This window comes from Acanthochromis polyacanthus, chromosome 9 (genome assembly GCF_021347895.1).
Source record: "Acanthochromis polyacanthus isolate Apoly-LR-REF ecotype Palm Island chromosome 9, KAUST_Apoly_ChrSc, whole genome shotgun sequence".
Lineage (NCBI taxonomy): Eukaryota > Metazoa > Chordata > Actinopteri > Pomacentridae > Acanthochromis > Acanthochromis polyacanthus.
In genome coordinates, this window is record NC_067121.1 from 1,108,136 (window position 1) to 1,132,738 (window position 24,603).

The 24,603-nt window shown below is 39.8% G+C and overlaps 1 long non-coding RNA gene across 1 annotated transcript; it reads right to left on the reverse strand.

Moving 5' to 3' along the window:
- Nucleotides 1–1,303: 1,303 nt before the first annotated feature.
- On the reverse strand, nt 1,304–18,204 carry LOC127535599 (uncharacterized). The gene is made up of 4 exons (XR_007944476.1): nt 18,089–18,204; nt 17,652–17,924; nt 3,351–3,419; nt 1,304–1,743 (listed from the first exon to the last, which is right to left on the reverse strand). It is a non-coding gene; the product is annotated as an uncharacterized LOC127535599 (long non-coding RNA).
- Between the last annotated feature and the right edge of the window lie 6,399 nt (nt 18,205–24,603).

Sequence of the window (24,603 nt, forward strand, 5' to 3'; positions counted from 1 at the left end):
TCATTTTCCTGCATTCTGGTGCATTTTGAGTTTAAAAAAAAGCTCAATTAAACAGTTCTATTTTAACTATTTTATTTCTACTTATATATATATATATATATATATATATATATATATATATATGTATGTATGTATGTATGTTGTTATTTTTGTTACAAACAGGCAGTCAGGGGTGAAGACACATTTCCATGTATATATGCATTTGGCCATTTAAAAACCTGTACCTGAAACATGTTCATGATCAAAACTTTTTGACCCATAAAAATATTAATTTCATGTCCAATTTACCTTCTTTTCCTCCTATGTCCAATTCTTCAACCCTCACTATGGACCATATCTCACAACTGTAGCATAAACTCAACAAAAACCTCCTCTAGGGGAGTCAGATTTTGTTAAGTGACCCTACAAAATCTGACTCCAGATTTTATTTCATATCATACAATGTGCAGTTAACTCAACCTGCATATTTCTGTTAAAGTCCTAGTTTTGAAATAGTCTCTCTGTTCTTAATATGCCATACTGTGATCATTTAGCCCCTTATTTTATTATTCTGTTCTTACAGACTGTAATTTACTAGTTTTTTTTTTTTAAATTGTTGTGATTTGGTGTTTTAGCTGTTGTAGCAAATAATTTCCCAGGTGTGGGATAAATAAAGAATTTCAATTCTATTATATTGTTTACTGGCCCAATAAAAATAACAACAATAACAAATGACTTTATACTTAAGAACTATACTTATATTAAAGACTTTATACATAAATACCAGACATATTTTGATGCCATATCTTGCATTCTTAGGGGAGTCCGATTTTCTCAGTTTTCTCAGTGAACAATTATTTTATTGACACGTGTAGAACACTGATGGAATATAAACAATATTTGGCGACTACACCCTGTCCTGTCCTGCTGTCCTCATAGGAGTGAAGCTGAGAGTAGTGTAGAATCTCCCCTGATGCCATTTAGGGTGCGCACATACGGATGAGAAGAGGAGGAGAAACATGTCACCTAATCATATTTAACAGGAAAACACGTCTGCAGTTCGGTACTTAATCACATTTAACTCGAAAACCTGTAGAAAACAAAAACAAAAACAGTAAACGTACAACAGAAAACCCGTCAAGTGGCCACAGAGTGAAACGGAAGTCGCGCGCGTTCACGCGAAGGGGGAGTCAGATTTTTCCGGGGAGTGTGAAAATTCTACAACACCGGGCGCGTGATCAAGATTCGGGTGACTCCGACCATTTCCGACGCCTGCCGAGAGATTGGAATAAAAAGTAAGTCGAACCCTTTTTTTGATGCTTTTTACAAGAAAAATAGAGCGCCACTGTGGCTCACACAGTTCAGGATGACTGCGCCATCCAGCAAAACGATGCGCCAATGGCGCTGTGGCGATCGGCTAGCGCAAGCCTAGACATGTGAGCAGAAAAATCACAAAGTCTGTCTTTAGCTCAGCTGAAAATATTAGTTTTTGTCTTTTTTATTGACCAAACTTTTCAGGAAGTAGATGAAGAATAACTAAAGCTCTCATGTAGAAGTCCAACTTATTTTGGGTCCTTGTGGAGAGTTTAGTCTTCATGCTTCATAGCAACATTTCATAAAACTAAAGCTTTCCTGTTGGCTCATTGGTGGAGTTTGTTCCTGAGCATCTGAAACTTAAATCCAGTGAGAGGACCATCTTCAGTCAGAGAACTTCAAGACCTTCCATCAGCTGGACCAGATGTGGCATCAGCTCCCTCTGAACATCTGGATGACAGGAGAAAAGAGAGAAATCAAACACAGATCACAGAAATACAATTTATTCACTTTCATCAATTTATAAAAGTAGCTGTGGCTATGTAGAGGCTTTGTGTATTTACTATCTTTTAATGATAAAAAATAAAATGGGTCACTGCTATCGTTTGGGCATAGAAAGTATTGGAACTAATGCTTGCTTGTTCACTCTGTTCCAACAGCTCACCTGTTCCTTCCATACTGACAGCAGTAATCCCCTCATCACTACTGGTTCTGCCTCTGACACTAAATCACATTTTTAAAACGGTCAAAATTCTCAGCACAAATCTTCCCTTTTTACAAAGCCGTCAGGTCAGTTTCATTAATGTAGAGCTGAATCATCTCGCATCTCAGGGCACTTCTCATATAGAGCAGGTCTACACCAGACTCTTCATTACATTCAATTCAATTCAATTCAATTTTATTTATATAGCGTCAATTACAGTCAAATCGTCTCAAGACGCTTTACAGAACCCATATGCCTGACCCCCAGAGCAAGCCCAAAGGCGACAGTGGCAAGGAAAAACACCCTTTTAACAGGGAAGAAACCTCAAGCAGAACCCGGCTCTAAATAGGGGGGACCCATCTGCCTGCTGGCCGGGCGGGTTGAGAAGGACAGAGGAGGGCAAGGGGGAGGGATGGGAGAAGAGGGAGGGGTGGGAAAGAAAGGAAAACACAACACACATTTGGATACATGTATGACAGGATATGTGACACAAACAAAGTATAAGCTAACATTGAAAACTGACTCATAGTTTACTCTTATGATGTACGGCTCTGACATTAAACATACTCCATATATAGCTAGCAGGGCCGGCCCTAGGACTTTGGTGGCTCTAAGCAAGATTTTTTTTGTGGCCCCAAAACATGCACAGGGCAACTACCAAATCCCGTGCACAGCTTGTAATTGGGTTAAAACACACATGCACATGATTAACAGCAAATATTCAGCCCACTCCTGAACTTCCTTTTTGGAGCCATGATGCCATCTCTAGTGCTACTGCTTTTCCATCTGTGGCTTCTCCAGACCAGTGTAATCGATCAAGTTTGAAACGGTGCCGTGGTGTCACAGTAGCCTAACTTACGCACGAAGCATGGAGTCACCAACTGACTGCTGGTTTATTTTTTCTTTCCTGTATTTTTTCCGTATAGTTTTCTAATAAGCCAGTTTAAATTGATATGTTACCATGATGATTTATGTTTTATTGGAATAAAGACAGGCATGGGCGTAACCACCATCTCAGAAGTGAGGGAGACAAATTTTTCAGAGCGATTTATCATTCTCTTACATTTAATGGCACCGTCCTTAGTGGCTAAAGAACCACATAATCCCTAACAGCCACAGTGCAATACCAGGGGACCAACTAGGCTAGTTCTTTAAACTATAAAGTATAAAACTTCAAACTATAAAATCTAAAGTTTTAGTGGCCAAACTCTAGTTGAGTTGACAACAATGTCCCTTGAACATCTACTGGACGAGTAGCCAAAGGTGCCAAACACTGAACATGAAATGATCAGTACTGCCTGGTTTCTCCCTGCAATAGATATCTTATTTTCAGGAAGTTATAATCTCTCCTTACCTGTAAAGACCCTACATCCTTGTCCCTGCTGCTGGCCTCTGATCCATCTCCTCCCTGACTCTGCTCTTTCTGTTATGGCAATAAACATAAAAAATGTGGTAAGAAAAATTCTGAAATAGCATTAGGAAGAGTAAAAATTGCAGTAGAATTTAACCTCAAAATCACTTTAACCCATAGATACATATTTTTTTCTCAGCCACTTATATATTTTTTTTCACCTCTGCAGACCCTGCATGGTCAACATTACTGCTGGCCGCCGCCTCTGGTCCATCTCCTGCCTGACTCTGCTCTTTGTTATGGAAATAATCATTAAAAAATCTGAAAATCAAAATTCTGAGATAGAATTAGAAAGAGAAGCAGTAAAAAATAGTTGTAAATTTATGCCATAGATAGCCTATTCTTTTTTTCTCCTCCCTGACTCTCCTCTTTTGGGACCAAAAGACTTAAATACATGGAGAGCAATTGTGAGCACATCTTCTGCCCAGAAATGAAAGAGGACTGGGTTTATTCCAAGAATAAACTAATTAGCAGTAATGTAACAGAGGCAACAACATTTAAATTATTGTTAACTAGCTTAACATATTGATATATTGCCACGTTTTACCTTGTCATCATTTAGCTAACAAGTCTAACATTGTTTGCATCCAACAAGGTCACACAACTTACACGGTTTGTTTGGAAAAAAACTGTGTAAAGTTTTTTGCTTCTTGCTGGCTCTGGCTGGTTTGCTAAACATTACTCCAGACGAACGTTCAGCACTGCTCAGCACAGCAGCACGTCTCCTGTGGAACACCTGCATTAGCATGCGCTCATGGTGCATTCAAAGACGGCTCGGGAAAACACGTTACTGGATGCTAATAACGGGTTTAGCTGTTGTAACGGCTGAATAAAGTGCGGGGGGACAGAGGGGACAGATGTGGAAAGTGCGGGGGACATGTCCACGCGTACCCCGCGTCCGTTACGCCCATGAAGACAGGGACAAAATGCGAATCACACACTTATTGTGGTGTGGCCCCCTCTAGTGGATGTGGCTATAAATAACGGCATAGAGTGTTTATGCCAGCGGCCGGCCCTGATAGCTAGCAGTAAAATTCAAACAGTCTGTAGTTTAGCATAACAAGTATAGTGAAGGCGATGCAGAGTTGACTGGTGGAAAAGGGGAGTTGGAAGCGGAGGGCTGGAGGAAGGTCAGCAGCAGCATCCCACAGTGGACATGGTGGAGACTAGACCACTTGGTGGAACATCAACCACAGATCTGAAGCATCCAGCTCTGGGACCAGGGACACTCGGAGAAATAGCACAGGGAGAAACAGAGTGAATGTACTGCAATAACGGTATACATATTAAATGTAAAGGTAGATAGAGAAGGGCTCAGTCCATCAAGAGAAGTCCCCCAGCAGCCTAGGCCTATAACAGCATGACTAGGGGCAGAACGAAGGGACGTCCAAGAGGGAGTCAGCTGTGGAAACGAAGACACAAGCCAAACCCCTGTGGGTCACCCAGTCAGCCCTCACTATAAGATTTGTCAAAAAGGAACGTTTTGAGGCTGGTCTTAAAAATAGAGAGGGTATCTGCCTCCCGAACCCAAACTGGGAGCAGGTTCCACAGGAGAGGCACCTGATAACTGAAGGCTCTGCCTCCCATTCTACTTTTAGAAATTCTAGGAACAACAAGTAAGCCTGCAGTTTGAGAGCGAAGAGTTCTACTTGGATAATATGGTACTATCAGATCTTTAAGATATGATGGAGATTGGTTATTAAGAGCTTTATATGTCAGAAGAAGGATTTTAAATTCAATTCTAGATTTAAGAGGAAGCCAGTGAAGAGAAGCAAGTGTAGGGGAAATATGATCTCTTTTGCTAACTCCTGTCAGTACTCTCGCAGCAGCGTTTTGGATCAACTGTAGATGTTTAAGAGAGCTATTTGGACAACCCGATAATAAGGAAGTGCAATAGTCAAGCCTGGAAGTAACAAAAGCATGAACTAATTTTTCTGCATCACTCTGAGACCAGAGTTTCCTGATTTTTACAATATTTCGCAGGTGAAAAAAGGAAGTCCTACAGACTTGCTTTATGTGTGAGTTAAAGGACATGTCCTGGTCAAAAACAACTCCAAGATTCCTCACAGTAGTACTGGAGGCCAATGTGATGCCATCCAGAGTAACTATTTGCTTTGAAAGCGAGTTTCTAAGATGTTTGGGGCCAAATACAATGACTTCAGTTTTGTCTGAATTTAGCAGTAGGAAGTTAAAAGTCATCCAGGTTTTAATGTCCTTAAGACAATCTTGCAGTCTAGCTAACTGATCAGTTTCATCTGGCTTCATAGATAAATACAATTGTGTGTCATCTGCATAGCAATGGAAGTTAATACAATGCTTCCTAATAATATTGCCGAAAGGAAGCATGTATAATGTGAAAAGTATCGGTCCTAAGACAGAACCCTGAGGAACTCCATGATTGACTTTAGTATGCTCAGAAGAGTTATTGTTGACATGCACAAACTGGAACCTATCTGATAAGTAGGATTTAAACCAGTCCAGTGCTGTCCCTTTAATGCCAATTGAATGTTCTAGACGCTGTAATAAAATTTTGTGGTTGATTGTGTCAAACGCTGCACTAAGATCTAACAAAACAAGTATAGAGACTAGTCCATTATCTGATGCTATGAGGTCATTAGTAACTTTCACCAGAGCTGTTTCTGTGCGATGATGCACTCTGAAGCCAGACTGAAATACTTCAAACAAATTATTCCTTTGTAAGTGTTCACGTAATTGATTTGCAACTATTCTTTCCAGAATTTTAGAGACAAATGGTAGGTTGGATATTGGTCTATAGTGAGCGAACACATCTGGATCTAAAGTGGGCTTTTTAAGCAAGGGTTTGATGACAGCAACCTTAAAAGCCTGTGGTACATAGCCTGTTACTAGAGAGAGATTAATCAGATCTAACATTGAAGAATTAATTAAAGGTAAAATCTCCTTGAAGAGTCTAGTTGGGATAGGATCTAAAAGACATGTTGATGGTTTGGATGTAGAAACTGTTGAAATTAGGTCAGAGAGACATATAGGAGTGAAGAATTCTAAATATTCATCAGGTCTAACAGCCAATTCAAAAGCATCTGTGACATTTGTAGGAAGGGCCAAATTAATTTCATCTCTAATCATAACTATTTTATGTGTAAAGAAGCTCATGAAGTTGTTACAGCTTAGAGCTAAAGGAATACAAGGTTCAACAGAGCTCTGACTCTTTGTCAGCCTGGCTACAGTGCTAAAGAGAAACCTATGGTTGTTCTTGTTCTCCTCTATTAAAGATGAATAATAAGTTGTCCTGGCATTACGAAGAGCTTTTTTTATAGATTACTAGACTATTTTTCCAAGCCACATACACTTCCTCTGAATTAGTGGAATACCACTTTCTTTCCAGCTTTCGGGATGCCTGCTTTAAAATCCGCAGCTGGGAATTACACCAAGGAGCAAGTCTTCTCTGAGATATAACTTTCTTTTTTACAGGTGCAACACTATCAAGAGTTGTACGCAGTGAGGCTGCAGCATTATTAACATAATAATCCACTTCTGTGGGGGCAAAATTATAATATTTGCCTTCTGATTTATCAGTAAATGTTGCTGAAGTAAACAGTGAGGGTATTATTTCCTTAAATTTAGTTACTGAATTGTCAGACAAACACCTACTGTAATGATATTTGTTCTCAGCTGCTAAACAATCCTTTACTTTAAATTGAAATGTTATCATAAAATGGTCAGAAAGAAGAGGGTTCTGGGGAAATACTGTTAACTCTTCAATTTCTATGCCATAAGTCAGGACAAGTTCAAGAGTGTGATTAAAACTGTGTGTTGGTTTATTTACATGTTGAGAAAACCCAATTTTGTCAAATAATGAATTAAAAGCTGTTGTAAGGCTGTCGCTGTCTATGTCAACATGAATGTTAAAGTCACCCGCAATAATAACTTTGTCTGAACTGAGCACTAAATCAGATAAAAAGTCTGAGAATTGAGATAAAAACTCAGAATATGGAGCAGGAGGACGATATATAACAACAAATAAAACTGGTTTCTGAGCTTTCAAATTTGGATGAGAGAGACTAAGAGTGAGATTTTCAAATGAGCTGTAATCAGGTTGAGGCCTCTGGTTCAATTTTAAACTAGAATGGTAGATTGCTGCCACTCCTCCTCCTCGGCCTGTGATTCGAGGAATATGACAGTTAATATGACTAGGGGGAGTTGATTCGCTTAGGCTAACAAATTCTTCCTGCTGCAACCAGGTTTCAGTCAAACAGAACAAATCAATCTGGTGATCAGTTACCAACTCATTTACTAACAGAGATTTAGACGAGAGAGATCTAATATTTAACAGACCACATTTAATTGTCCTGTTTCTTTGATCTGTTGAAATAGAAGCATTAATTTTTATTACATTTTTATGGTTACTATTTCTTTTGTATATTTTTGATTTGTTCAATTTATTGAATTTTGGTGGTCGGGGGACAGACACAGTCTCAATAAAGCTAACTGACTTACTGGAGTGTGACAGCTGTGAGAAAACTTCAGAGAGATACAGAAGATGAGGACTTTTATGGATGTGTGACAAAAGCTTGATCAAAAAATAATGTGAGTGTATTTTTAAATGCGTAGTAGAATAAAGTTCAACCAAACCCCCTATTTCGTTCCGTTTCCTTGTTTTAGCATGCGCCCAATAATACGGTGCGTCTTATATTTGGCTTAAGTACAGAAATAAACCCCGTAATCCAGACTGCGCCTTATGGTGTGGAAAATACGGTACTTGAATACTGGTTTGTGGTGTTCAGTGTTTGGTCTTTGGGCCTCATGTTGTCTTGCACTGTTTGTTTAAAAGAAAAGTTGCTGTTGATAGGTTTATGCAATTATTGTTCAAGTGTTTCACTTAACTGTGTTTAAAAAAGAAAAAAGAAGACAAGGTCAGTGTTGATGGTCAGACTGTCTTTGGTCACATATGCGACCTTGTTTCTTTCCTGTGGCTGTAAGTCGCTCCTTTAGTTACTTGTATTTGAATGTAATCCTAATCCTAACAGTTGTGGAGCAAACTGGCTGAACACTTGGTTGCAGTTCATCGTGTCTTCAAAGAGACGCAAAATCGACATTTTAAAGGTTTTAACCATGTTATCTGAGGCACCCAAAGGAATGTTTTTAAGCCTCAGTTATGCACATGTGCACTTTAAGTTGAATGTGGAGGGAGTTCATTTCTGTAGATTAAATGCATTGATGAGATGAAATATTTCTCTGTTAAAACAGGTTCTGTAGTTTCCATGTTTACAATTGTTTGATCTAAAAAGAAATATTAAATCAGTTTGTTATTTATTTGTTTAATTGTTTTGAATGCTTTGTAGGTCAACACAAATTTAGCTTCAGCAAAAGTAATTTCATTTAGGTTGCATCAATAGAACTATCATGTATAGAATATGAAATTTGATCATTGATTATAGATACAAACAAATTAAACACCAACAAGATGACATAAATAAATATATTTAAAAGAAATGCTTCATGCATGTATAACATGGGTGAAGTATGAAAAAGAACATGATTTGACTTAAAGATTTCAATGTGAAATAATGATGCTCAAACAGCAGATATTAATTAAGGGGATATTAGTTGAAAATGTGTTCAAACCAAAACACAATATAGTTTTGCGCTGTCAGTATTTTTTTTATGCAAATCCAACCAGGTTTTTCTTTCAGTGTGTACAAAACAATTGTTTGCTGCTCAAAATAAATTTTTCATGTTTATGGTTTTATGTCTGTACAATTATTGAGACCTGAAATTATTCCACATGTGTTATATAATCATACAGTAAGCTACTATATGAGGCTGAAGATGTAGCATGAAGTTAGCTCTGGATGATGCATTTTTGTTAAATGATTATTGGTAAATAATTACATTAGGTACATTAGATAAGGAACCAGAACAGGATCTGCCCACCAGGCCTGAGATGAACAAATGGAGACAGATCTTACATTATATGAGGTATAAAATTTTCTATTTTACTTCAACATAATTGATGGCACAATTTACCACAACATATTTTATCCAAATGCTCAATTAACCATAAGTTGAAGCAAGAAAACTTTTTTTGAAAGCCATATTCCTCATATCCAAAGACTACACCAGTGTTTAAGCGTTTCGCATAAACCCAGACCCACCCACAGTGTGCTTTTTCAGTCAGTATGACAGTTCAAACAATAACAACACTACATATTTGCTCCATTGCATTTGTTTACGTTTAAACGAAGTAGTGCTGAGACTGCTGTCAGAATGTGACTACCTTGTTTTCATTGCATTGAAAAAGCCACCACCATTCATCCAATCTGCTGCAAACTCCACACTGCACTTCCTCAGGACCCCAGCAATACCCCTACCAAGTCTGAACATGATCTGATGTACCCTTGTCAAGATATGCAGGTTTCAACTCTAAAAAACTAGCTTCTAACTGCTGATTGCATCATCATAGACATTCTAGAATTCAAACCACATTTAAATCATCACAGTGTAGAGTCAGTTCTGGACAGTCAGTGTCTTACGGATTACAGCAGGACAACAGGACTATATCGAAGCTAGCAAGACATCGAGATTAAATTCAGCAACAACCTTTCAACAAAGTCCAAAGAAGTGAACATTTTTGAGGTAAGTGACTTCACTGTTCTGTTTGATGAAGCAAACACCAGAGGAAACATTCAGAAGGCAGTTTTAAAATCTGTTTTTCTACAACTCTGTAATAATAGTAATAGTTCACGCTGTTTCCTAACTTATAACATGGAATCCAAAAATGAAATTATATTATACTATCCAGCAATACTTTAGTTTTTGTGGTACAACTTGTCTTACCTGCTCAATCAGTTACTTAAGTTCGTCACATTTTCTTTTTCATTTTTGTGACCGAGTGTTTAATGTTAAAAAAATGATTCTGTATGTTTTGTTTTGTATTGCACATTCTCGTTTTTTGTGGGGAATGTGTGCTCAAAGATGAGACTTTCATGACTTCAATGATTTTTTAAATTTCAAGTCACCTGTTTTCAGAGATTATTTCATCGACTTGTCCTGTAGTTGAAACGAGAAAAGACGGTGAAAAATTCATGTTTTATCTGTATTAGTTCTTGAGATATTGTCATTTAAACGTTACCTCAGATGACTGTAATATGTAAAAAATGTGCTGGAAGTGGATAAACAGACTTTTAAAAAATATCTCAAATATCTTGATTTGTAAATAAAAAATCTGAAAACATTCAAAAATATTCGTCAGCAATTTATAACAACATTAGTCAGAGCATGTCATTATAGGGGATTAAATGCAGATAGATGAGAAAAACAATGGCAGTTTGATCATTTAACATGACATTTTCAAAAATAAACAATGCCGAGGACTTTCTAATTGTTTTTAAAGGCATTCTAGAATTCATGTCAAACACAAAAACTCTGAGTGGAGACACCATTTCACTTTATTTTACTGAGTTATTTATTAGTTTATTGAGTAGTTTAGTAAAACCAACCTCAGAGACATCCATATTTCAACAAAATCTAGATAAGCAAACTTTTGTGAGGTAAGTAACTCCACTCTTCTGTTTAATGAAGTAAACACTTTGGAGTTTCTGAGGAAGCATCCGTGTAATTTTACTGCAATACTGTCCAATATGCCTTATAACACAATTCAGAACAGATTGTAACACTCAGTGCTGTTGCTTTGTGATAATTGGTTCAATATTTAGCAAATTTGATAAAAAAAACTGAGATCACAACAGTGTGGTAGATTACCAACGGTTTAACAAGACATCCATAGATTATGGTTCTCTTTTGTGTCTGTTTCACTTTCAGTCTTCTGTGACGACATAAAAATGAACATTCAGAGTTCATCCTCATCGCCTTCCTCTGAGGGGAGTACCACAACGCAGCGTTCCAAAGTCCCAAAAGGCTACACGTTGGTGAAAAACCTGGGACGTGGAGGCTATGGAACAGTGCTGGAATGTGTGGAAGACAAGACTGAAGAGCATGTGGCTATAAAGATGCCCGAAAGGAACAATCTAGACCGTGAGGTAGGACACTGATTTCAGCTGAAGAGTGACACAAAAAGACATTTTTAAAACCAGGGCAGTACCACTATAAGATTCTGAGTAGTGGCACTGGTCATCTAATGTACTTCATAGTTGTTGAGAAGAACTGATTGGACTATGTGGCTCAGCAAACATATTATGTCTCCACAGGCGGAAATCTTGGAAAAGCTCATGTGCCACAACTCGGACAAGTCCAACATCATCAAGTACAAGGGAGAAGTCTTTGTAAAAAGTACGCGGCTCCTGGTGTTGGAAAAACTGGACATCTCCCTGTGGGACTATGTACGTGGCTTAAAAGAGCCAATGCCACTGGAACACGTCCGTACCGTTATTCAACAGGTATGACCTTCTATTGTCTCCCTATATTTATCTCCTACAGTGGTGCTGGAACCAGCATCGGTGGTTCAGGAACCTTTACAACCTCTACTTTTATTGTCATGTGACAGATTTCTTGAACTCCTGATAAATGTTGTTGTTTTCTCTTACAGCTGGCCGTGGCTTTGAATACGACAAAGAGTGCTGGCATAATCCACGGTGACGTGAAAATGGACAACATCGTGATGGTGGATCATGTGAAGCAGCCCTTCAAGGTCAAACTCATTGACTTTGGTGTGGCCAAGTACACGTCCGAAGCCAAAGCAGGAGAGCTACTCCAAATACCTGCATTTAGGTATGATAATACTGTTAAGTTTTCACCACTGAGAAATCTTTAAATCAGCACTGTCTCCTTACTGTCTACTGTGTCACATCTTCATTTGATGTTTTTTTCCACATTCAGAGCTCCAGAAATCATCCTGGGCCTGCCGTATTCAGAAGCCATCGACGTTTGGTCGTTAGGCTGCATGATGGCCTGGATGGTGGCTCGTATTGCTCTCTTCGGAACAGAGTCAGAATACTGGATAGTGAGTAAATTACTGTAGCTGAAACGCATTAGAAGCCGTCACACGATTAGCTTCAGGTCTAACGTGGTGTTGTGTTCTGTCTGCAGCTCCGACAAATGATCAGTCTGCTGGGTCTGCCGCCGCAACATCTCATCGAGGCTGGTCGGAGATCACGATTCTTTTTGAAGAAAAAGTGTAGTGGCTTGTGGCGGCTGAAGGTACAATACTCCTACTGTGATTTTACCACTGACCTTTACTCGCTCAATAAGATGAAGGCTTTAGTAAGCATCATTGTTTTCTTCCTTCAGACTCCGAGAGAGTATTTTGGGATCTTTGTCATGTACAGCACCCCCAGATGTCACACGTTCCGCTCTCTGGATGAAATGAAAACGGTAGGTAGTTTAGGAAGCAGCAGCTAGTTGCTGAAGAGTGATGTTCATTTATTGTATTCATATTTCAGGTTGAAGGTGACTTGACCACTGTTGTACTTCCCAAATGTTTTCTGCACCAGGTGTATTCTGAGACGGATAACCCAGCAGAGGCTGATGAGAGGAGGGAGTACATCGAGCTGTTGAAGGCGATGCTTCAGTGGGATGAGAAGGACAGAATCACCCCCAGTGGTATCCTCAACCACCCTTTTATCACCAAAAGCTACCTCAGCAGCAGCTCCCCCACCAGCAGTTGGTAAGTGTGCTTCTATTTACTTTGTACACAGGTTGTGAGATATTAACAGCCCAGCAAGTGACAAAACTCTGATATGGACTTTTGCTGATTTGCATGTTTACATTCTCTGCTTGTCGGATGTAAACCCAACAGTGTGTGTTTCCTTTTTTTTAGCAATGAACCTAAACCCTCCACCAGCCTGTTCATCATGGTTAAGCCTGCAGACCCTGAAAACAGAATTGACCTGACAGGCTTACCTGATGAGGACAAAGACCGGGAGGACAAGAAGAGCAGCGAGTATGAGGACATTGAGGAGAGTGATGATTATAAAGCTGCTAAAGACATTGAGGACAGTGAGAGCAATGACACCAGTAACATCAGCAAGGATGATCAATTCAGGAAGGTCGAGCAGAACCATCAGTACACTGAAGACAGCGAGAAGGAGCAAAGCAAGAAGAAAAAGAAAAAAAACTGCTTCAAACGCATCTTGTCTTGCATGAAGAAGACGTTCTGCTGCTGTGTGTGTGTGTCTGATGTGATGGACTGAGCAGCACCAATGTCCTGCAGTCACATTTCAGTCTCACTGGTCCTGACCTCAGTAACCTTCGCTGGGTTTATTGTTCTCTTTTTTTTATTTTATTTATTGTTTGTTTATTTTTCTCTAGTGTTTTGATCTGTTTTCTGTATAATATCCTGCTCTCTCCCTCCTTCACCCTCACTCCAACCGGTCGAGGCAGATGGCCGCCCTGTCTGAGCCTGGTTCTGCCGGAGGGTTCTTCCTGAAAAAGGGAGTTTTACCTCCCCACTGTCGCCAAGTGCTTGCTCAGACGGGAATCCAAAGGAAATTTTGGATTTGTTGGATTTCTCTTTGTAATTTTCTTTACTTTTCTCATTGAAGTGTCTTGAGATGACACATTTCAACTTGTAAATAAAATTTATTAAAACTGAATTGAAAGGTTCACCCAAAAAGTGTCTGCATTTTGGTGACATGGTTGTTGCTCACAACTGGCCTGAGTCAGTCATGGCTTCTCAGTTGCCGTGCAGAGCAGAGACTCTTTTGTTTGTTTTTTTTAAACGTTCATCATTATTTTTGGTGAATTTTTGAATTTGACATACTAAATAAAGTGACTACAATGAAATCTGACAATTTTAAGCTTATTTTCAATATTTTTTCTCAATGTAACCACACAAAACTGATGGTATTTATTACAAACAGTCGGAAAGCTGAACCATTGTTTCCATTTTTACAGTTTGTGGCTCTAAAAAAACATTTGTATTTCGGAGATTTTTTTCAGAGAAAGCATGCCTTTTAAGCACAGTAGTGTTAAGAGGGTTAGAAGTGACAAACATATCTCATTGCAATGAGTGATAAAGTTATTTTTCCTGCACTCCGCAACTTACAAGTCTCCAAACTATCAATCCTAACTATTTGTAATCCTTTACATTGGATATCTCCTTTCACAGATACAAAATCATAAAGTGCTTTATAGGGCTGGCCCCAATAGTGGTTTCTGGCCTCCGAATATTCGGGCCCTATTAAAGACGAATATCCGAATATTCGTTCTGCCCCGGCGCGGCAGCTGGTGGCGGCTGGTGGCGGAGATAGCCCGAATATTCGGATCCGTTGGTCTGGTCTCCCGGATCCAGATTTTGCCTTCGTTTTGTCTTCAGTTAAACTGAAGAATTCCCAAACAGCAGGTCTTCAGCATGTGTTTATGCAACGAAGTGAAGCGTGACGTCAGAGTCGGCAGCCACCCGGCCATTCGGGTGGTGGTAACAAACACGAATGGAGGAGCCGAGATGAGCCGAAGAACACGACGGGATGAGCCGAAGTGGGCCGAAGGCGCAGGGAAGAGACGCAGTGTTGCCAACTTAGCGACTTTCTCGCTAAATCTAGCGACTTTTCAAAGCTCCTAGCAACTTTTTTTGTCAAAAGCGACTAGCCACATATCTAGCGACTTTTTCTGCTGTTTTGGAGACTCTGACAGGAAAACTGGGATCATTCTGCAGTTACTGTTTTCAACGAGCAGCAGGTGCTGCTGTGAGCTCCTCCCCATCTCAAAGCACAGGCTGTCAGTCCAGTAACCCCGCAGCAGTCCCAGTGTCTGATTAGAGGACACATCGCTCCGTGGCCAGACGGCAAATGAATCACGCATGCGCAAAGTCACTGCAGATCCCATCCAGACTTACGGAGCCATATAAACGAAAATGTTTCTTCACTGTCATGCTAAAATAAACCACAGCATTTCGCCTCTGTTAAAAATATTTTGGGTGTTTTATAATCACTTTTTGGTCTCTTCCACAACGTTATTCTTTCCTACAACGTTGATTACAATTACATGCAAACTGAGAAATATGCAAATTAGGAAATGACGTCATTTAGCGACTTCTAGCGACTTTTAGGACAGCCAACAGCGACTTTCCTTACTGAGGAGTTGGCAACAGTGAAGAGACAAGCTCCGAATAGTTTCGTCTGGGGGGAGAATAGGGTGATCACATAGACATATGTGTATATGTTATAGACATATATGTGTTTATGTGATCACAGGACGAGATGAGCCGATATGTGCAGATGTGGGCCGAAGGCGGAGGGAAGACAGTAACGCCGCATATTCTTTCTGCTCCGTAACGTCCGAAGGGGGGGGGGACCAAAATTAATATCAGGATACCGCCGTAGCAAAATGAATATTCAGATATTCCGGATATTCGGGTCCAGCTCTAGTGCTTTACAATTATAATAAAACAAATTAATGTAATAATAAAATAAAATGTTTATTACCATCAGACCCTGTTCTCTAATATCATTAAAAAAAATTTAATTTCGAAAATAGAAGACGAGTAACAGTTATTATTAGCAAACTTTATAATGTGTTTTACTAATATGCAACATATTTAAACATACTATTATGTTATTTTAACACTAATAATAACATATTTTAACATAATATGAAGTATTAACCAAGTCCATGATGTATTTTCTTTGTATTATACTAAAAAAAACTTCATGGAAGCAATGGCAAATTTTTAAAAACAATTAATATTAGCAAACTTTGTAATATATTTTCTCATCAGCAATGTGTTCCTTGAAAACCACGGAAGAAATTGGTCATGTGGCCAAATATTTTTGAAGAAGTATCCATTATTTTCCCAGTGAAGAGAAGGAGCACATGGAGTAACACATTTTAGTGCATTGAAAGAATTGAACTTTCCGAACACTCCTGTGGTCAGAATGGGTCATGCTGCCACCTTGTGGTAAAACCTAAAATATTTTTTAACCTGTGTATTTACACCCTGATCACAAATGCTGGCGGGCCACAAAGAAATTCGACAGTGGGACGGATTCGGCCCTCGGGCCGGACTTAGATAACATAATATGCATGGATCATTCCAGAACTGGAGGACATTTTACGTCCCATTCATCAAATTTCAAATAATCCATGTAACAAAATATTAAAACACGCAGTTGTTGTGTAAATGTTCTTATCCTGAGACCAAATCTAAAAAAAAACTATAGGAGAAAAGAATGTTTGAAAATATTTTTTAAAATACCAAGTAAGTCTGGAGTTCCCCTTAAAGGGGAACTTCGGGGTTTTTTTTCCACCTGGGGTCTGTTTTCATATGTCGTTTCATACATGTGAGTGATGGAGAAATGAATTTTCGACATAACTGCAGTATTTAGCCAGGCAGGCAGTTTCGCAGCTCAGCAAGCAGCTCAGCTAGCGAAAAGTATGGGGCAACTTGGCCCCCCGCGTCAAAGTCCGCCCCAACATGCTTTTTTTCCCACACTGACCGGCTCGGATAGTCTCAACGAGTGTCCCTCAACATACTAGAGATGAGAAGTGAACGAAAACCTCCACATTACTTGGCGATCGCTATTTGTTGTGGTCTGGATCCAAATCTCAGGACGCTAGAAAGCAAATCTTGTTTTGGCGCGATAGCTCGTGCCAAAACCAGAGAATCTTGGAGGAGAATATATTTAGGTGACACTTTTCTCGGTCTGTGGCTGCTGTGTTAAAGACACAGAAAGACTCACCAGCTCTTTAAGTATCAAAATAATCCTGCTGTCATTTCACCGATTCTAACAAAACATTACTCCATAGATGCTGCTTTCAAACACATATCATGAATCTGAAATCATTAAGAGGAGGACCTCCATTGTGGGAAACAACAGACGCTGTATTTGTGAGGAGTGTGGTCAGAAAACCGGCATCAATACAGACTGAGTGCTGGAGGGCTTTATAATCTACTCCCACTTCAGGTTGGTTATTTTAAAAGACACTCTTTGGGTTCCTTCATCCAAACTGGCAAACGGAGGCAGAGTGTGTACAAGATGGAAAGGGTTTGAGCTGAATTCTTGGGGCAGTATTGGGGGGAACACTGGTTTGGATCAGTGAACACAACATCGTAACTGAGGCAGCTTGGTCTGAATTTTGGAGCACTTCTTATTTACACATGTGCTCCTGAATACATTTTACATTTCACACACGTTTATGATGACTTGCAAACGTCACTGGCACCATCAGGTCGTGACTGTAACACACTGTGCTCTCAAAAAGCCTGATGGCACTCTTCAAATAGTCCTTTCCTGTATTTTTAAAAATGACTGTAGACTAACTTGACAAAATTCACTTCTCTCAAAGTAGACATTTCAGTGTGCTACTGACCTCCCCCGGGGTGGAGATTTGCCGGGACGTCCTCGCTTGCTGAGCAGAGTTGGACCTCGGGGGGCTGGAGCTCCTCTTGTCCTGGAAATCAGAGTCTGAGTCAGTATCCACATCTCCCTCTACACCAGAATCGGAATAATAGTCTGAATCTGAATCTGATTCTGAGGTGTACGGTGGGGGGATGAGACTTATGTGAGGCTCTGGAGGGTAATGCTGTGAGCCAGAGGTGGACGGCTGGGGGCTGGTGCTCCTTTCTGGCTGGGCAGCGTGTTCCTGTGACAGATAACTTGAGGTCAAACACTGTTGTCTAAAAATGCTGACTGACTGGTGATTTCATTTGGTCATTTGTTGTATTTATTACAGTTACGGTAAGCTATCCTCACGGGAGGCAGCCGTCTGTGAAAACACATTTCAGCAGAGTGTTTAGGACGACTGACCTCCGGCCGGGATGGTTCCTCGCCTCCACGCTGAAAGCCAGAGGGGGTGCAGGACCACTTGGCTGGAGGCTCCTGGTGGGCTGCTGTCTCGCTTTCGCTGGTTAGAAAGTTGAGAGAGGAAGAAAGGGAGAAATTTGTCATTTCATTTCATGCACAAAACGGTTTGTCAAAAAAAAAGTATACATTAAATGAATTAGATTAAAATGAAAAAGATATTCCACAAATCTGTTACATTACGAAATTCAATCCAAATATAATAGCAATGCATTCCATGTTTTACTATTTAAACCTATTTAATAGTCAGCAAAAACTTGTGCATTTTTCTTGAAATAATTAAGAATTCCATCCATCTATGCATAATCTATAAACTACTCAATCCTCTGTTGGATCGTGGGAGGCTGGAGCCTATCTCAGCTGACTCAGGTCAAGGGTTCGCCCTGGACAGGTCAGCAGTCTGTCTCAGAGCTACAGAGGGAGACAGGTGATCAGAACAATATGTTAATTTTCAAAAAAAAAACCTTCAGTACCATTAAAACAACCCTGAAACATACAGTGCCTTGTGAAAGTATTCGGCCCCCTTGAACTTTTCAACCTTTCGCCACATTTCAGGCTTCAAAAATAAAGATATAAATTTTAATTTTTTGTCAAGAATCAACAACAATTGGGACACAATCATGAAATGGTAAATGGTCTGTATTTATATAGCGCTTTACTATACCTGCAAGGTACCCAAAGCGCTTTACATGATACATCACATTCACACACTGATGGCGGAAGCTGCCATGCAAGGCGCTAACCACGACCCCATCAGGAGCAATTCGGGGTTAGGTGTCTTGCTCAGGGACACCTCGAACACGACGGGGCGAGGATCGAACCGGCAACCCTTCGGTTGCAAGACGGCCACTCTACCCACTGAGCCATGCCACCCCATGAAGTGGAATGAAATTTATTGGATATTTTAAACTTTTTTAACAAATAAAAAACTGAAAAGTGGGGCATGCAATATTATTCGGCCCCTTTACTTTCAGTGCAGCAAACTCACTCCAGAAGTTCAGTGAGGATCTCTGAATGATCCAATGTTGTCCTAAATGACTGATGATGATACATAGAATTCACCTGTGTGTAATCAAGTCTCCGTATAAATGCACCTGCTCTGTGATAGTCTCAGGGTTCTGTTTAAAGTGCAGAGAGCATCATGAAGACCAAGGAACACACCAGGCAGGTCCCAGATACTGTTGTGGAGAAGTTTAAAGCCGGATTTGGATACAAAAAGATTTCCCAAGCTTTAAACATCTCAAGGAGCACTGTGCAAGCAATCATATTGAAATGGAAGGAGTATCAGACCACTGCAAATCTACCAAGACCCGGCCGTCCCTCTAAATTTTCACCTCCAACAAGGAGAAGACTGATCAGAGATGCAGCCAAGAGGCCCATGATCACTCTGGATGAACTGCAGAGATCCACAGCTGAGGTGGGAGAGTCTGTCCATAGGACAACAATCAGTCGTACACTGCACAAATCTGGCCTTTATGGAAGAGTGGCAAGAAGAAAGCCATTTCTCAAAGATATCCATCAAAAGTCTCATTTAAAGTTTGCTACAAGCCACCTGGGAGACACACCAAACATGTGGAAGAAGGTGCTCTGGTCAGATGAAACCAAAATGGAACTTTCTGGCCACAATGCAAAACGATATGTTTGGCTTAAAAGCAACACAGCTCATCACCCTGAACACACCATCCCCACTGTCAAACATGGTGGTGGCAGCCTCATGGTTTGGGCCTGCTTTTCTTCAGCAGGGACAGGGAAGATGGTTAAAATTGATGGGAAGATGAATGGAGCCAAATACAGGACCATTCTGGAAGAAAACCTGTTGGAGTCTGCAAAAGACCTGAGACTGGGACGAAGATTTATCTTCCAACAGGACAATGATCCAAAACATAAAGCCAAATCTACAATGGAATGGTTCACAAATAAACGTATCCAGGTGTTAGAATGGCCAAGTCAAAGTCCAGACCTGAATCCAATCGAGAATCTGTGGGCAGAGCTGAAGACTGCTGTTCACAAACGCTCTCCATCCAACCTCACTGAGCTCGAGCTGTTTTGCAAGGAAGAATGGGCAAGAATTTCAGTCTCTCGATGTGCAAACCTGATAGAGACATACCCCAAGCGACTTGCAGCTGTAATTGCGGCAAAAGGTGGCGCTACAAAGTATTAATGCAAGGGGGCCGAATAATATTGCACGCCCCACTTTTCAGGTTTTTATTTGTTAAAAAAGTTTAAAATATCCAATAAATTTCGTCCCACTTCACGATTGTGTCCCACTTGTTGTTGATTCTTGACAAAAAAAATAAATTTTATATCTTTATGTTTGAAGCCTGAAATGTGGCGAAAGGTTGAAAAGTTCAAGGGGGCCGAATACTTTCACAAGGCACTGTATGTCAGCTTGTTTTTCCTTTTCCTGTCATAAGTTGCAAGACAACTATAAAGCTCTCCAAACAGATGCCGAAGATGGCTTGAGGAGTGCCTCAAACTGTGCCTTGGAAAGTAAGAAGGTGGAGGAAGACTTTTCTGCAAAGAGATGTTTGCAAACTGACACTTTAAAGGTAAATTCAAGTATGTACTTTGTTCAAGATCTACATGTACTTTACTTTAGCCCAATGTTTTTATATTTAATTTTGCTTTGGTCACTGGCCAGAAGTTTCTAATTTATATATTAGATAGATAAAATATCTAATGTCTAAATCACATCCCAACCAATGCAACTGTGTGAAGCACAGCAACAGTGTAGGGGTACTACCTTATGATTTATAGCTCTCGTTATCAATAATTGGGGCACCACCCAAGATTCCTAGGGAAATAATAAACTTTAATAAAAAATTAATATTCATAAAAATTTTGATCAATCTCATATCAAAAAGTCTTGAATCCTCGTTTAAATTCTACACAAAGAAACACAAGACTGTAATTTGGTCTAAAATGAGGTATTTATTAACTATTCTATGAAAAATAACGACAAGTGAACTATATACAATGTAGATATGGTGTGTGTGTGTGTGCGTGCAGGGCTACATGTGTGTGTGCGCGTGCATGTGTGGAATGTGGGAGTGTGTGTGTGGTGTGTGCGTGTGTGAGAGATGTGGAAGTGTGTGTGAGAGAGAAGGAAATATGGTGAGGATTAGCCAGAGCTAACCTGACGAGGTAACCGGTAATTTGAATTAAGAATTAATCATTTGTAAACAAATAAACTGATTAAATGAATTAATTGACCAAGCGGTTAGTACATCACCCATAGAATGGAATCAGAGCAAGCTCAGCTGGATTTTGAAGTGAACCGTCATGGGGCTGGGACTTGCGGCCTTCAGAGAAGCAGCACAACGGTCTGGACTTGCAGGTTCGAAGCGGTGTGTCATCGTTATGGTCACGCTTGGATGTCCTGCCGCGGGTTGATCGATTCTGTGCAAATGGACCTGGTCCAACAGGTCTACGGAGGTCACAGCTGAATGGCGCCGTGTTTAATGCCGCCTGATTTAAAAAAAAAATGATGGCTCTCAGTCTTAGCCAAGAAAAACGGATGTTTGATGATAAACTGTCAAAATTAAGAAAAATAAATGCTGGTTCTGAATCGGTTCTCCAGATTAAACGAATAAAATTCGGCTTAACGTGAGCAAAATGTCTAGACTAATGTTCCAAAAATTGAAGAAATAAATAGTTAACACTTTGAAAGGAAGATAACTTAAAAAGAAAAACGCGCTTTAGATAGAGAAAATGAGAGAGACTTTGGTTGGCCTCTCAGGGCCAGATGAGGAAGAGAAGAGAGAGAAGGTGGGAGCTGCTTAGGCTTATAAAGGTCAGAGGCGGAGAAAGAAACTTTCAGCTCCAGAAAAAGGAAATGATCCAAAATGGATAAAGAGTATGTGACGTTAGAACGGTAAACGATCTGTCTATCTCTCCACCATATTTCAGTTGTGTGAAAGAGAAACGCATGTTCCTAAATGTGTAGATTAATACATATGTTCATATTATGTGAATTATTTCATTCATAACTATATGTTTATGACATTAAAAATATGTATCACAGTGAAAATATAACAACAAGTCAGAGATTTGGTAACAGGTAAATACAATGGTCATCATTCAACCTAAATGGAGAGGAAATTCAGAGGTTAATACTAGAATTCATTCCAAAATCATAGTATCCTGGGGAAGAAATGATTAAACATCACAAATTAATAAATCGACTTCTATAAGACATGTAAATATGATTTTCGAATATGTCATAGATGAAACACTGTGAGTAACTGTGGTAAATCTGGAAAAACCAAATGCATATAGAAATAATAATTTGGCAAGTGTTTTTAAGTTCAGTTCCAGTCTCTTTGTTTCAGTCAAAGAGAGAGAGAGGGTGACTCCAGCCTTCAGCCATAAAGTTTTACGACTTGTTATCTGATCTGTGGAATGCAGAGACGTCTCCGGCTGAGGGTCTCCTAAAGCTGAAAAGGGATTTTAGCATGAAAGTTCATTAAACAAGACATCCATAGCATATAACTGAAAGTCATTGTCTTTTAAAAAGAAAAAGTTATTCCAGGGGTTTAAATGTTCACAGGAGCTCCATCCTTCTGTGAATGAAAACCGACAGAAATACAAATGTCTCAATCTTCCTCTAGAGATGGGTGTTGGTCAGTGCTGGAGAGGGACAGCTTATCTGAGTTTTGATCAGCTCAGGAATTCCAGGGCCTTTGCTGTATTCCTACATCCCCCACTTTGGAGCGATGTTCGTTGTATCAGACAAACTTCGATCCAACATCAAGGTCATCCGTGGTCGTCAGGAACAAACTCAGATGCTGCTCTGATTCAGGGCTGATGTTTATTAGTATCAGGAACAGGAAACCTAAGGGTTAGTTGGTTAGCTTCAGAAACAGCTTTATTACTGACTAGTAAGGTAAAGTAAAAGAATCAAGATTCTAATAAACAGTAGGTAAGGCCGATGGGCTTAGAGAATTAAAAAAAAATACACAACAAAATAAGGTAAAATAAAACAAACCTAAAGCTATACATGTCACTTCTGAAAATGTAAATCCTTACAGAAGTGTTAGATGATGGTTAAATTATTTGACCGTATGCAAGGTGTAATTGTCAGTAGTAGTGTGGATAGATGTATGATTTACCTAAAGCTGGTGTCTTGAAACACGTCAGACAGAAGAATATTTACCTACTGGGTGAGCAGTCGACCTGGAAAACAGAGAGTTATGAATTCACGATACTGGCAGTGATAAGAGACGCGAATCTTATGTTAACGAGAATCAAAATAGAGACTGCGGTCAGTTGTGCACCTGATACGATGGGTTTAACCCCCACTTGTAGCTACGGAGTTTAACGAGGGTGCTAATAAAGATATTAAAGGGTGAACTTGACTGAAGACAAGGCACCTGTGGTTGGGAGGAGCTCAAGTGATTTTTCACTGAGTCTGAAAGGAAAGAAAACAGCTCTGTTTATGTTATTTTTAGTAACCTGGTTTGGTTATTGTGGTTATCTTATTTATTTTGGTAATTTCCTGACAATTTGATTGTATAGTTGTTTATTAAAGTTAGGTGTATGATTGTAAAGTTATTTATTTCCTTGTCTCTGTTGATTCTACAGCTGAATTTGTAAACTTAGTAATTTATTTCTTTGCCTGTTAATTTTACAATTGGGCTTGTACAATTAAGTTATTTAATTTTTTCTGTTCTATACCTGTTTTCCTCTAGAACGTTTAGTTTCCCAATTTTCTATTTAGTTATGTTATGAGATACGACTGATTTATTGCTTCCCATGCAGTCTTTATGAAGTTTTGGTGCGATTTTTATGTATTCATTTAAAGTGGACGGGTTTTTGTCCCTGTCGATTTTGTTTTGATAGATTACAGGACAGATTTTGTCCTTAATCCTGTAGAGGTCAGACCAGTGAGCGAGGAGCTTTTGGTGAGCTCACCCCCACTTTGTTTAGTGTTCTCAGGTGGTTGGGCAGAGAGGTAGGACCATGTTTTGTCCCCCACTTGGTGGTTATTTTGCGTGAGGTTTTGGTCACTTACGTCAGTCATATAGTGGGAAGCTGTGTGAGCTGCATCAACACAGGCTTCCTCTGGCTGGAAGAGCAGGTGCAGTAGTAGAATCCTTTGTCTACCTGTCATTATTTTAAGGAGTGGAACTTTGGTCACTTCATGTGGAGTTCCTGTGATGGTTATCAGAAGTAGGAATAGTCTGGTCTTAAAATTTCTGTGGTTGGCTTTTCCTATCTGACCTGAAGTCTGGTGAACAGTGCGCAGGCTGGGATTTGCCCATGGTGATTCATGGCCGTGTGTCAACGTCACCCCCCTGTGGTTTTGGGTCACCACGAACGAAGGTGAAGTGAGAGGGCCAAAAGCATGAAAAAGTAGGCCGACAAACACCAGAAAAGTGGCGAGGACAGTAGAGAGGAGCCAAAAGTGACAAGCCGAGGAGAAGTGCAGGGAGCGCAGAGTGTAGGTATTAGCACTCACA